The sequence below is a fragment of the Pelecanus crispus genome, chromosome 8, assembly GCF_030463565.1.
Source record: "Pelecanus crispus isolate bPelCri1 chromosome 8, bPelCri1.pri, whole genome shotgun sequence".
Lineage (NCBI taxonomy): Eukaryota > Metazoa > Chordata > Aves > Pelecaniformes > Pelecanidae > Pelecanus > Pelecanus crispus.
In genome coordinates this window covers 34,104,506-34,118,909 of record NC_134650.1, presented here as the reverse complement: position 1 = coordinate 34,118,909, position 14,404 = coordinate 34,104,506, and positions in this window count along the sequence as shown.

Genomic DNA, 14,404 nt, shown 5'->3' with positions numbered 1-14,404 from the left:
ACAGATTAACTGTACAAGGGAGTTCATTTTGGTGTGGATGTCAATGGGATGCTTCACATGGCAATTTTTCTTCTGCAAGGCTCGACCTCTTGGCAGGCAAAAAAAAAGTGTGGACAAAGAAGAAGAGAATGTGGTTATCCTGCTGTGTAGGCAGTTTTTAAAAATGAAACAATCATTAAGTTAAAAAATAAGAGCCATGACAGAAGAAAAAGAAACAGGGCTCACAGGTACCTAGCTAGGTATTTTCACACATGCAGTTAACAGACTTGAGCTAGACAGATTCTTTCTCAGGAAAGCAGAACTTAGATGTAGGTTAAAAAGGCAAATAATTCTGGTATTATCTGAACATGGTAGCTTAGACATGCTTGCCCTTAGTCACCATGATTGCTTAGTCACTATGAAGTCTGGCACAATTCATAGCCTGTGCTTAGAAAAGGCCAAGACCTAAAAGTCATGGCAATATGCTACAATTCAAGAGTGAGCTATACTGGCAGCTTTACATGTGCAGGCTGACATTTAATGTGTCTGTTCTCAGTAGTCTAATACATGCTACCAGTTCCTAAGTACTTATTATAGTTACCACTTAATCAAGGAAAAGTCTTTGCAATCACCAGTATGCTAATAGTTTTAAATGTCTCCCTAAGCAATTCTAATGTTTACTGTATTATGAGTACATTAAATTTATTTCTAAATAAAAACATGTATATAAAAATTAACTGATTCAAGAGAAAGACCAATGCAACCCTGCATGCTAACTATATAGAGGCAAAATCCATCATCTGAAGTATACAGAGGACCGTGTCCAAGTGGACATAGAGTAGCTGCTCTGCTGTGACAGAACCAACTATCACCCTGTTACTATGCATTCATATTTCAGATTGTCTGAAAGGTCCAGACAGCTATAGCAATACCACCATACAGTATATGTCTCAGTGAAGAAAGAGGACATTTTACCAGAAGTAATTTGTCTTATAAAAACTTTTACTACCATATTGCTAAGCCTTGAAGCAAAACACAATTTCATATATTCACACACAGTTGCTGTGACATCAGAGTATATGTGTGTGTATGCATATATTTAGATTTTCATTTACAATATATGCATATACACACACAAATATATAGCCTTCCCCTTTTTGAGTGAAAAATTTGAATTCAGATACACTTGTCAAGAGCCAACAGTTATATTTAACTTTTTCAGTAGGTCTGAATAAGAATTACTAGATATATAAAAAGAAGTCTCTGTTACCACTGTGTTATGCCGGAGATCATGCAATATCCCTGTAGAGATAAAACGTTTGGGAAAAAAAAAAAATCTCTGGCCTAAGCTAATGAAAAGTAGAAAAAAGTGTATGATCATTAATTCACAGAAACAATGAATAGCAATGTGCATTCCTACCTCCAGTGACTCACAATATATCAACATCTATTACACAATTAAAGAAAAAAAAAAAGCTGATTTGTACAAAGATTGCATCACAGTAGCTCAAGGTTTGTCTTCAAAATTGAAGGATTCTTACATTCCTTCCCAAGATTATAATTCCAACAAAAGGTTGATTTGTAAGTTTTTTTCTGGTGTCTGAAAAACAGTTACAAACAACAGCAAAAACACAAACACTTGTTGTATGGTACTTACAGTAGATGGAAAAGATGAAGTTTTCCTAAGGATATCAGAGAATTGTGCAAAACCATAGTAAGAACCAGAATTTGGGTTAATTTTGTACCAGGATAAGCCCAAGTGTTGTACCAGAACCTCTGGCTGGAACTTTCCACACAAAATTAGATACAGCAAGATGCAAAGGATTCTTATGCAAATTATTACATGACAATGATGGTCATTATATAAATCATTTCATATAGTTACAGCAGGGAGCAGACCTGTCCCTCCAGGTCAAAACATTACTAAATTTACAGACTATGACTGTCCATAAAAAACATGACTTAAATCCAGTCTTCAACATCCCTGTAACTACAGGCCAGAGAGATGAAGGAATCCAGGCACAATTTTAAAAAATATTCATGTACTTATAAAAAGGATCCAATTTACTGAAAATTGAAAGCCCAGGCATTTTCACTAATGCCAGCTGCACTTACAGTACAGATTTTGAGAAATCTGTTACACGGATTTCTAGGTATCAGCTATTATGCACCTCTCAAAGAGGTGGAGTATAAACCGGCCAGAGCAGCAGAATGGCATGCTTGAATAACTGGCAAATGCAAGTAGATTGTATAGTTTGGCTTTGAGGCTTAAGGGAACTGCAGCTCTTACTGTCCAGAAAGTCTTAAAAAGTATCTGTTCCTAGGACAGTGCTTAAAGAGACCAGAGTCTGGCTGGACCCTCTGGGACTTTAGAAACATGTGGAGGTTTACAAACTCACCCACTGATTGAACTATGACATGGTCCAGTTTCAAGCACTTAGTTGGAAGCACCTTGACTTAAAGTAAGTGGACTTTGGCTGGCATTACCTGCAGCAAACATGATAGAAGCTCTTTCCTGATACTGACAAATACAAGAGTAACACACTCGCTGTGGTTCCCCAAAGAGGTGAACAGCATGGAACGCTGTATGTTTACGAGGTAGCAGATAGACACCATTTGTACACCAGTCATTCATCATGTTGATTAATAAGAACATAACCTGATGTTCAAGCTACTGCTCCATTTCTAACCAGTTAATGGAGATCTCCAACATTAAAATTCTCTGGCTAGCAAGTAACATTCTAAATTTATCACAGTTTACATCAAGAAAATTTATTTTTCTTAATTTGCTTTAAGTTTCTTAGTTGGTAGAGCACACAAATACAACATATTCGGGAGGCAGGAGAAAGATTCTTTCCTGTTTCAAGTTATTGATCAGAAAAAAGCGTGTCTCAAAATGATTCAGTCTCAAAATCATGCATTATTTTGAATGGTTGACAAAGTTCTCTATCGAAAGAAGTAATTCAGGGATTAAAACAGTTGGGAGAAAAGAATATTTTGTTTTCTTAAACTTGTGGGAAACAATACTAAACAAAAAAGAATACCATGTTCCTGCAGTAACTTACAACTTGCTGTTTATGTGGAATACATGAAGGGAAGGGGAGGGAGGGGAGAAAAAAAGAAAATGCAATGTATGGGCTTAAATCTGTTTCCCTTTAATCTGGGGATATCCCTGTCATTTCCTACTGGTAGCAGAAGGTAACAATTCCTCTGCCTTTCTGTTTGTTTGGGGGAGTGGGGGCATTTGTATACAGGAAATTCTATTCTAAAGCCATTTTCTGATGCAAGTTACATCAAAGAAATCACTATATGCTACTGAAAAGTTTTGATTCTCATCAGCCCACATTTCTGATTAGGTTTGCTGGGCTTATTTTGTCACAGTTCCCAACCAGCTGTCCTGTAAGGATGTGATACAGGAACCCATTCCGTGTTTTGTCCACTGAGGGCAGGAGTCTGTCACAGTCCTGTAAGTACGCGCGCACACACACAAAACCAACTGGTTTGCAAATCAAATTACGTCAATTTAGCTTAACAGCAATTAAGACTACAAAAGGCAAATAAAATTGTTCAACTTTTACTTCAGTAAGTACAAGTCTTGCAGAGGCTGTATATGAAAGTGAACAATGATCAATATTTGCATGACATTCTGCCTTAAATCTGATCTTTTTTCCCCATTTGACTTCAGCCATGTAGCATTCAAGACTAACAGCACCCCTTCTAATATTTATTCATCACCGTAGCAATATGCCAGAGCACTCTGTATCATTTAAAAACCTAATGAAGCTCTAACATAATTGCTAGATAGACTATTCACAAAATTTTAATACGATTATTCATTTTTGTTTCCATTATGGTATTTCTCTTCCACGTTAATCTTGCGCATCGTACTAACAGTAGTGCTTTCATGCAAACTAATGTCTCTGTCACTTGCATCCTTAAAGGCTGACTGTTCTCTGTTTAGGAGTCACTACTTTTTCCTCTGTGTTTTATTTGACATGCTTTAAAAGCTGTCAGAGCATGAAAACAGAGCAGTTATGACTACAGGCAATAGGAAAACTTTCTCTCCCATGTCCCCCAGCCAACAGCTCTCTTATAAAAACTGGTCAGTTGACCTCCTGCTCTTTTCTTCAACCGCAACGCAGTACTGTCACCCTTATAATTAATAAACAATACCTTACTTTTGGACAGGAAGGAAATTAATTCATACAAGATAAAGCCTGGTCTATACATTGATTGTGCTCCACTGTAACTCATATATATATGAGAATAAGCAAAAGGTTATCTTCACAACCTAGCACCCGTGGAAATAGAGAAGAATTTCTAGAGCCTGTATGCAAATACATTTTTAGCTGTCACTACATCCACAGGGTGATAGTGCTACCTAAGAAGGGATGAGATGTGCCTCAGCCATGTTTGTTCAGTAAAAGTAGTAACACAACATGGAGCTACACAGAACCTTATGTTCCTTTTAGTTATAAACACAGCTACTACTTGAACACATTTGCAAAAGCAATTTCTGCATTCGTCCGGACACAATAATCTTCAACTAAGACAGAAATATGGTAATTTTCTACTGTTCTAGATTAGGGCTGGTTTCAGAGAGGTTTGCACAGTATTGCCTCAATAGAATTCCTTGCTCCCTCCACAAACACTGATTTCTGTCAAGCAAGTTTCTTTTTTGTATTCTGGTATTGATATGCATTGTAGAGAAAAGGGAGATGATTTTGAAAGACATCAGTGGTAGCGCAAAACTGAATCTGGAAGCAAAGGAACATTTTCATTATTTATTATTTTGTTATGTATTAACAATATTTAAAGAGGAAGGGAAGTAGCTCTTTTTATATGTTATTTTAAAAATCAACTTGGTCTGAGCTATTTAAGTGAAGAAATTGTCTTAAAACAATTCCAAAAGCAAATTTCTTAAGGATCACAAAACAGTTTTGTGATTATATCTATGTACTATTTCATACATAGTATTTTAAAATAAGTGTGCACTACTTGAAAATTCTTAGTTACTAGTAGTCATTAAATGTAAACAAAGACAACACATATTCAAAACAAGAATTCATTATTTTTTCCAGGTTTAAAAATAATTTAACCTAATAAAGTCAGTATTTCAGTCTTTCATAGCAAGGGAGAGGCCCAATCTTCTGTAGCCTGTATTTCACTGCTTTTTCTTGTCTGTGCCATACTCCAGTGCAAAATATTACAGCAGGAGTTAAGGCAAATCCAGCAGCAAGTTTCACCTACAAGTTTGTTTTCTGTATAGGAAGAACTATTGCTAGCTCTTCCTCCATCCATCTATCCCATCAAAAAGAGCACTGAGCCATGCAATGCCTATCTCAGATTTTTTCTTAAATTAAGCACATTTAAATTCTCAATACATGCAGAATTTCCAAGAAGGGTGTGGGTACATGTACACACATGGGCATATTCAGCTGGAAAAAATCTCTGCAGTTCAGAATTCAGAAGTTATGAGACTGTCTGGGTCCTTCTATGCAAACGTGTTCTTGCTGTACCTCCTGGGCTGCTGCACAATGTTTTTTTCCTACTGAGTGCCCCAAATACAATGCCTAATGTTGCTTAACATACAGATTTGAACAAACTTAATTGGAGACGTGAGTTATGAGTGAAATCTAACACTGAGTGGTCATGACTTTGAAAGTCACAACCCTAGAGTTTTTATGGCTTCTTACGCCTACAAACCTGGGTCCAGAATTAGAGCATTTCAGGGGAAGGACTTGCGTTCTTGTCATCTTTGTCAATTCCACAATAATTAGGGGCTTTATCATGTCCAAATTAAGCCATATTTAACAGTTTTAATTATATAATATTTAGTAGTTCATCCAAAACAAAAGAAAGAATGTCAAGGAAGCTTTGACAATTTTCAGCAATTGTTAGTTTTGCTTTATATAAAAAGTTTATATAAATAAGTTTATACAAAAGTTTATATAAAATCTTTTCCAGAGTTTGGGGCAAGCAAAACATCTTCACTTTTGCTTGGCTGAACACTCCTGGAGTGCTGCTAGAATCTTGATTACTCTGCAAAAATATGAACAGTCTTCAGCTGATGACAGTCTCAGCTGATGTGCAAATTCCTGGGAACCAATAGGCTTTTGTGATAAAAAAACACTGCATGTTGCAGTAGCATTCATCTAGATAATGATTTAGTCACAAATGATCATGTTATCATGATTTACAATGAAATTCTGACCTCTCTGCACTAAATAGCAGAACTAGCATCCTCAGTGGGACCGGCTTGCTTCATTCTGACAAATACGCACCTGGTGAAAGAGAGAGCAGCTATCCAACAGAACAACCACGGGCCCTTAAGAAGTGCTTAGATACAGCAGTTACAGTTACAGCTGCTTTAATTCTTCTGGAGGAGAGTTAGCTCTTCAGTGTTATGCGACTTATCTTTTTTGGGAACAGTGATTACAGAGAAGTGGAAGGATTTTTTGAGGGAAGCATAAGCATACATGCACAGCTCTAACAAAGCAAGACAAAGTTGTCCATTTTCCCTCTATCCAGAAACTGTTACCCAGATCAGTAAAATAAGCAATATAGATATAACCTATTTTTATTCTACCACGAACTCTTGCAAGGGCCATTCCTGACCAAGGATATTTGGGTAACTCATTGCTAAAAACTGAAAAGATGCCTGCATGCTTCCCTGCTTCTCTAAGACACACTACAATGTCTGTCTTGACTTTTTTGTTCTCCTGATTGACTACACTTCCAGGGAGACTGTTTTTTCCCAGAAAACTAAAGCAAATACAGCGTCTCCCATGGACACCCCACAGGACTTTTATATAAGCTGCTTATGCAAATGACTATTTAACTGGAAATGGTTCGACACAGGACACTAACATCAATTATAAACTGGGCTGCACAGAACTAAGATGCAATAGGAACCCTTCTGCTTCTGTTTTCATGACATGCAGTTTAAACTATACCAATACTTTCCACTGGCCTCTAATTCAGTAGACAAACAACCTTATAGCCAAACTGTCTCACCAAAACGTGCATTACTGGTACTGCTACTACTTAACCCACATTTTTTTCTGGGAGATCTACTTCATGCTTCAGTTTCAAGCATGTTCTTCTGCATAAAAACTTCCACCTGTGAACAAAAAAAAAAAAAAAAAAAAGGCAGGAGATTCTCACAAACTTTCTACTTGATGTAAACAGACACAAGCATTTGGTTACACAAACAGATGCCTCCCATGTGCCAGCCTTCACACACTCACTGGTCAGCAGGTGGATTGACCCTTCTTCTCTCCAGTGCTCTGGATGGGGACCGATTGCCTCATTAGCTTCTTACTTGTGTTCAAATGTAAAGATATGAGGAACTTCCCTTGTTATGCACCTGTACTGTGCAAAGAACAGCTCTATTCTACCAAGTTTTTTTTAACCCGCTTATAAGCATTATTGAGCATTTCCTTGGGAAAAGGGAGGAAAGTTGTTCAGGTTTGGGGGGTTTTTTTGTTTGTTTTTTTTACCCCTCCCAGGGGAGAATTCACTTGTTCTTAAGATAACAACATAACTGCTTTAACAAAGTTCAAACTTGCAAAGACAGGGCCCTCCATTCCAGCAAGCTGACTTGGCAAAGTTAACTTGTGCATGTCTAACTGGTTTTATGCTTGAGAACAATCAAATGCCCAAGTGCCAGACTGCAACAAGAGTGTCCAGCATCCTACAGGATCAAGCCTTGACTCCTTGAATATAAATAAAAGCTAGTAAGGAGTTTTCCAAACGTTTCATCGCTTTGGTTCTTCAAGATGGCATAAAAGCTTTTTTTTGTTGTTTCTTGTCATATACTATTTTATTCCTTGGATTTTATGTCACCTATGCTTTGCACTTCAGATTTTTGAAAAAAAAAAAAAAAAGCATATCCTGTGATGTTTTAATTTTAAATGTCAGTACAGTTTGAACAGTCCTAGACTTCCACAAAAGTGTTGATTTCAACTTTTTCCCATCTTAGTAAGTGCTCCCTAGGAATTAAATGGAAGTGACAGCATCAGAATTAGTTGTAGATAACGTATTTGGAACCAGATTACATAAACTAGTATTATTTATAATTAATATATGTCCAAACAGAGAGATCTGCCTTTCTAGATTCAGTTACAGAAATAGCACTTTATGGCATATCTTTGAAAATCCGTTTTCCTACAACTGGGAAAAATTGATGTCTAAAAGCAATGGATTATGACACATTCCTCCAGAGTAGAGATATTAACTTGCTCTGAAACTAAACTGCATGGTAAAAAAATTAGCATAGGATTAACATTTTTTGAGGACTCCTAATATGCAAAATTATTTTATTGAAATTGACAGCAGTTAGGTTTGTCTCTTGATGTGCTACTAGTGGTGGAGAACCTCAGAGGGACTAATGTTCCACCCCAACAACTAATCAGAATTCAGATGCTTATTAGAAGTAGTAAGAATAAGTAATCTAAGTAGTAAGTCTCTTGGAAGAGATTTTTTCCTCTGTCCTCCCAGACAGAGTTGGAGCCATTTCTTTCAGGCTTCTAGTATACAAGATATATCTTGTTTTAGTGAGACTCAGGAAGGGGGGAAAAAAAAAAAAGATAATCTTCATAAAACATCAAGTATGAGGAAAAAGAAGAAAGTCAGGATTAATGAAAGTCACAAATGGCTCGAGTTCAAGATCTCCTGATTTTTGCTATAATCTGGCAAATTCTTTACATTTTTCTAACTATGTATTTTCTTTGCCAAAATGAAAACTTTTTACTAAAATAAGAAGAACAAATACATTCTTATTCAAAATCATATAATATTTAGATGAGAAGAAAAGCATCTCTGAAGTTTCAGATTTTACCATTCAACATTTAGCTATACTGATTATCAAGTTTAATGCTGACATATACTGAATTTCAATAGTCAGGTGATTTCTTCCAATATGACTGCCTTTTCTGATCAGGGCATATAGTCCTGTGTATCTTTTCAGTAAATACTGGCAAGTACCAAATGCACTATAAATAATTTCACAGAACACCTTTCAAAAATGGTGAGGCTCAAAGTGATCCAATATTGAATCCCAGAGGTCTGGGTTTTTTTAACCCAATATACAACATTGCTACGTATAGAAATAGAAAATTAGACAACTATACATGAAGAAATGAAAAAGTAACAAGTTATATTATACCAGTTATTTTTAATAGCATTCTAACTTGAAACCTATTGTTTTTCAAACTACTCACTAAACTGGAAACATCTCATAACCTCAAAAACCAGAAGCAATTTCCAAGTGCGACCACTAGGCATACCAAAAAATTTGGTGTTACTATAGCAACATATTCACATTTCTTGACTTCTATGTTTATCTTAACTGTGAATCTTAACACTGTATGAGTGTACTTTCACACAAATACACAGTGGTGGAGTAACATCACTCTCACAGAAACCAACACAGAGATTCAGTACTGAAAGCAGAGTTTGGCAGGTGAAAAATTCCACCTACTGGCACATCAGTAATGCATTTAGTATCCACTTATACAAACGTCCTGGTTTCGTCTGGGATAGAGTTAATTTTCTTCCTAGTAGCAGGCATAGTGCTGTGTTTTGGATTTAGTATGAGAAGAATGTTGATAACACACTGATGTTTTAGTTGTTGCTGAGTACTGCTTATGCTAGTCAAGGACTTTTCAGCTTCCCATGCTCTGTCTGCCAGGTGCACAAGAAACTGGGAGGGGGCACAGCCAGGACAGCTGACCCAAACTGACCAAAGGGTTATTCCATACCATATGACATCATGCTCAGTACAGAAACTGGGGGGAGCTGGCCAGGGAGCAGCAATCACTGCTCGGGAACTGGCTGGGTATCGGTCAGCAGGTGGTGAGCAATTGCATTGTGCATCACTTGTTTTGTATATTATTATTACTGTTGTTATTATTATATTGTTTATTATTATTATTACTATTTTACTTTATTTTATTTCAACTATTAAACTGTTCTTATCTCAACCCAGGAGCGTTTCTCACTCTTACTCCTCTGATTCTCTCCCCCAACCCACCGGGGCAGGGGGAGTGAGCGAGCAGCTGCATGGTGCTTGGTTGCTGGTTGGGGTTAAACCACGACAACAAACCACAGAATGTGAGATAACTTAACCTCCTTCTGGTTTCTAAGTGCTACCTGATGAAACAGTAATAATAATCAACACACTGATTACTATGCATACACTTGCTTGCAGTAGGTGTGCACTTGAGCTTAGGTTCTGGTGTGGCTGGACAAACAATAATTTGAAGGTTATCATCTCACATAAGAGTGAACATAGCTATCTTTAGAAGGAAATTGCTTAAAGCCAGTCATGTTTGTTTGTTTATGTTTTGTCCTTACTTAGATGCAGGTTTGGTAAGCTGTTAAAGAGGAAGTTTTATACCAGAGTGCCTTCTAGTGGTTAAGGAACTACAAACCTCAGCCTGAAATAGAAATCCTAACGTTTACCAAATAATTATTCAGTAAATGAATCAACACAAAAATACATTTATACATGTCTTATTGGAAATATTTTTTGTATGTCAGAACCACAGTTTTCCATGGTAATGCTGTTTATAAAAATAGAAACATAATTTAGGAATGAAAAGATATTATTTACCAAATGAATAAGCAAGAAAAAAAACAGCTAATAAATACACTGTTCAGCTTTGGGAATATACTTGACCTGGATTGCAGGTTTATGCCAGGTGGTAAAAATTAGCAATATCATGAGTTAATTTCATTGAACAATTCAATCAGCAGTATTTATCAGAATGATTTTTAACCGTACCAGCCACACGTCAAAAGTTTACGTAATATTGAACTATTAAAAAAAAGATGATAAATAAGTTTATACTTGGATATGCTTAACAGCTTTCAGCCAGCCACCTGTCACCACAGTAGCTCAACATCTAATAGACCAACACTGCATTGACCCCAACCACACAATTTCCTTTTTTAGGCCAGAAAATAAAGTCTCATTTGTGAGTTATACATATAATAATAGCCCATTCATGTTATCTAAATATCCATCTAAACTCCTGTTTGTTTAGGTCCTTCCTAGGGAAAGGAAGCACAAAGTAGTGAACAGATACTGTTGGCTCCTATTCAGAAACCCACTGTAGGACAGCTAATCACTGGAAAGGGAATAACCATAGATCACCATCTGATGCTGTAGTTTGTAAACAAGTCCAGGCTGTAATAGTTTGATCAGACTACAGAACGAGATTGAGAATCAGACCAGTACAGAAAAAAGGCCCAAAAAATAGTTTTGTAACAACTTCCTCAGGCATATCAAGCACTATTAACCTCATAATCAGTCCTTAGGAGTTTACAAAAGTAAATATTACAAACACCACAGTCACAACTGGAAATTCCAAGATATAAAACTGTCTGGAAAAGTGGAAAAGAAACGGTCAAGTTCTTCAGGGATCATTGCATTTTTCTCAACCTTATCTGCAAAGTGTTTTGCAGAGACTTTGCATTAAGTTATATATAAACTGCAGGTGTAGATCACTAATAGCAGTAGGCTTTGGAACAACCCTCTAGCTTGAAATGTTATAAGAAGAAACGCAAGCTACTGGTGAGGGAAAGGATGAGGGAGGGAAAGGAACAGTCTGTTTAAAGAGATTGTGCATCTTCACCTAACCTCTGGGCTAGCTCACCAGCACTATACTGCATTGAAGTCACTTCTTCAAATACCGTTTTCTTTTCTGGAAGCATAACAGACCAGTGTACAGAAGCTACTGGGAAACTGTGCCATACCCAAGGAAAATCAGAAGAGGTTATGCACCAAACTAATGCTAAATTTATTTGAATGTTTCATGTGCATTTCAGAAGAGATGCTCAATAGTTACAGAAAATCTAGGGAGAAGGCTTCATTCAAATTCAGGTTACATGGTTAAAAGTTAAGAAAGACTCAAAGCCAATTGCAAATTAATTTCTATATACAACAGATTAACAATCCATACTTTCCAAAATCCCTTCTGTGACTAGCAACCAAGTTATCGTACACACATCGCTGATAATTATCTTATTTCAGTCCAAAAGTAACTGCTGCTGCTCCCATAACCCCCAATGAAGACTTCTCAATTAGGACAGCTTTATACCAGCAAATTTATTTCTCTCACGTAATTATGCAATTAACTTACTTACATTTGTTGAAAAACATGACAAAAAGCTCTAGTAATTTAGGGAATTGTGCATGTAGATAAAAACTGATCATTATAAACATCAACGGAAGTATTAGTCCTACTAGAGTGCCCTCGGGTGATCTGTAAGCAAACCACGCAGCAGACAGAAAATGAGTTTTCTCCTTTTCTGCTGGGGCCACCGCTACCGACTGCACCTCAGCACTTCCCCGCCTGAGGAGGCCTGGCGCGGGCTGGTCGCCCCCCAGAAGGGAAAGGTGCCGTCGGACGGCGGAGGCAGCCCCAGGCGCGTACCTTGGGCATCCCGCGGCCGCAGCACGCAGCCCCGAGCTGGAGGACAAGCTCCCGCCCACGGAGACCGCTCCAGCCGGCGGCCGGGAACGTTCTGGAAGCGGTGGGCTCCGCGCGGCCGCCCCAACAGTTCAGAGGGCGGGAGCCGGTGAGCCGTTGGCCGGCCGTTAGCCCCGGCACGCGCCCGCGCCCGCGCCCCCGCCCCCGCTTCGAACGCTTCGCTTCCCGCGCCTGAGCGGCCGCCGCAGGGCCGCCGCCCGCCTCCCCGGCACGGCGCTCCGTGAGCCTCCCGCAGCCCGGCCGAGCCGGGGCTGTACCGGCACTGCTCCCGGCATCGCGGCTCTTCCCCGGGCACCCGCCGCTGAGCCCGGCGTGAGGCAGCAGCCGCCCGCCCCCGCGGCGACCGCTGCCCCCACAGCCCGGGCCTCTTAAAGGCTCGGGGGCAGCTGGCAGTGATCGTGGCGCGCAGCTCCGCCGCCCTGGATCGCCCTTGAAACCGCACTGGGTGAGCCCTCACCTTTGGGATACAGGAGCTCTGCTGACTGTATTTATTCTCTGTTGTGATGCTGACGCTGTTCAAACCTCTGTTGTCAGCAGGACTCGGTACCTGTACCTGAGGGTTGCTGTGGGTTTTACCTCCAGCTCCCCGCGTATGCAAAACTGCTGGTAGCCTGACAGTGGAGAGGCCGTGTCACCTCACCGCAGCCCGTAAGGCTGTAATAAATCATTTGTGTGCTTTGTCGCACAACATTCAAGCGGCACAACGCAGCCTTCGTACAGGCTCCCTCTGTAAGGAGTTGCTGCCTCAGTCACCTGCATAGTCATAGAAGAATAACTCAATTTACACGAGGCCAATTCATACATGCAAAATTAAACACGATGGAAAATGGAATCTTATGTAAACAATACATTTAGCATCCTATTAATTTCACTGAGACTCAGTGAAGACTTTTAACAAAAGAAGTCACATAAACTAGTTAACTGTGTACATAGTTTCTTAATAGGTGTCACGCAACCAAATTGCCAGAGATAAATGCTCTCCCATCAGCTGAGCATCAGTAACCAAACAGGTAGTCTGCCCCATGGCAAAGTAAGCCATGTGGGACCTGCCTGTAGCCTGCTTTTCAGGACTACAACGATGACAGGATGCAATATCCCAAATGAAGCACCAGAAGCCAAGTGCAGTCTTCTACTTTAAAGAAATTTTCACAGTTGCAGTCTAGCTCGGCATACCTGCATTGGAAATATAAGCCAGGCCAGGTCTTCTACTGTCTTCTGCTTCAGCAATAGTTGTGCGGATAGGCCCAGACCTCAGCAACGTCTTCTTGCAGGAGCTGAACTGTTTTTATCACTCCGTTCCTTCTCTACAACTAGTCCTCTCTCCTCTAAAAGCACTTTCTAGTGAATTCATAAATGCAAAAGATCTTCAGTGCGTAAACGTTCCTGCATCCCTTCCTGACATACGTAGTTCTGTGTATATGAAAATACTTAATAATTTCAGGTTAGCTTTGATTAGTATACAAAGCCAGGGGAAATTTCTAATATATGACCACACCTGCAATTCCATTCTCTCCAATCCACTCTGTTCATCAGGAGAATTACCTTTTAACTCCCCCACAGTAATCTATGTACTGCTGGTTATATGTCCCTTCTAGGTAGAGGAGTGGTACCAAGATGAGTTTTCCATATCAACACTTGAGCCAACGCTTTAGTAACAGAAGAACAATCCTCTAATCCTGTTTCAGTTTCTCCTCTTTCTCTCAATATATTTGTAATATATATTGTAATATGTATTTCTTCTGTAAAGGAAGAGTAGCTGATACTAGTCACAGATGTAAAAGCAGTTCTTAATCAGTGAGCTTGAATGGTTGTAAAGAACACAATTTCTAAGACAGATTTCTTACAACTCCCTGGTGAAAGAGGGAAGGGCAGGAGGTGCCCTTCATAAAACTGGCAGTTATGAACTCCTGTATTCCCACTGCTTT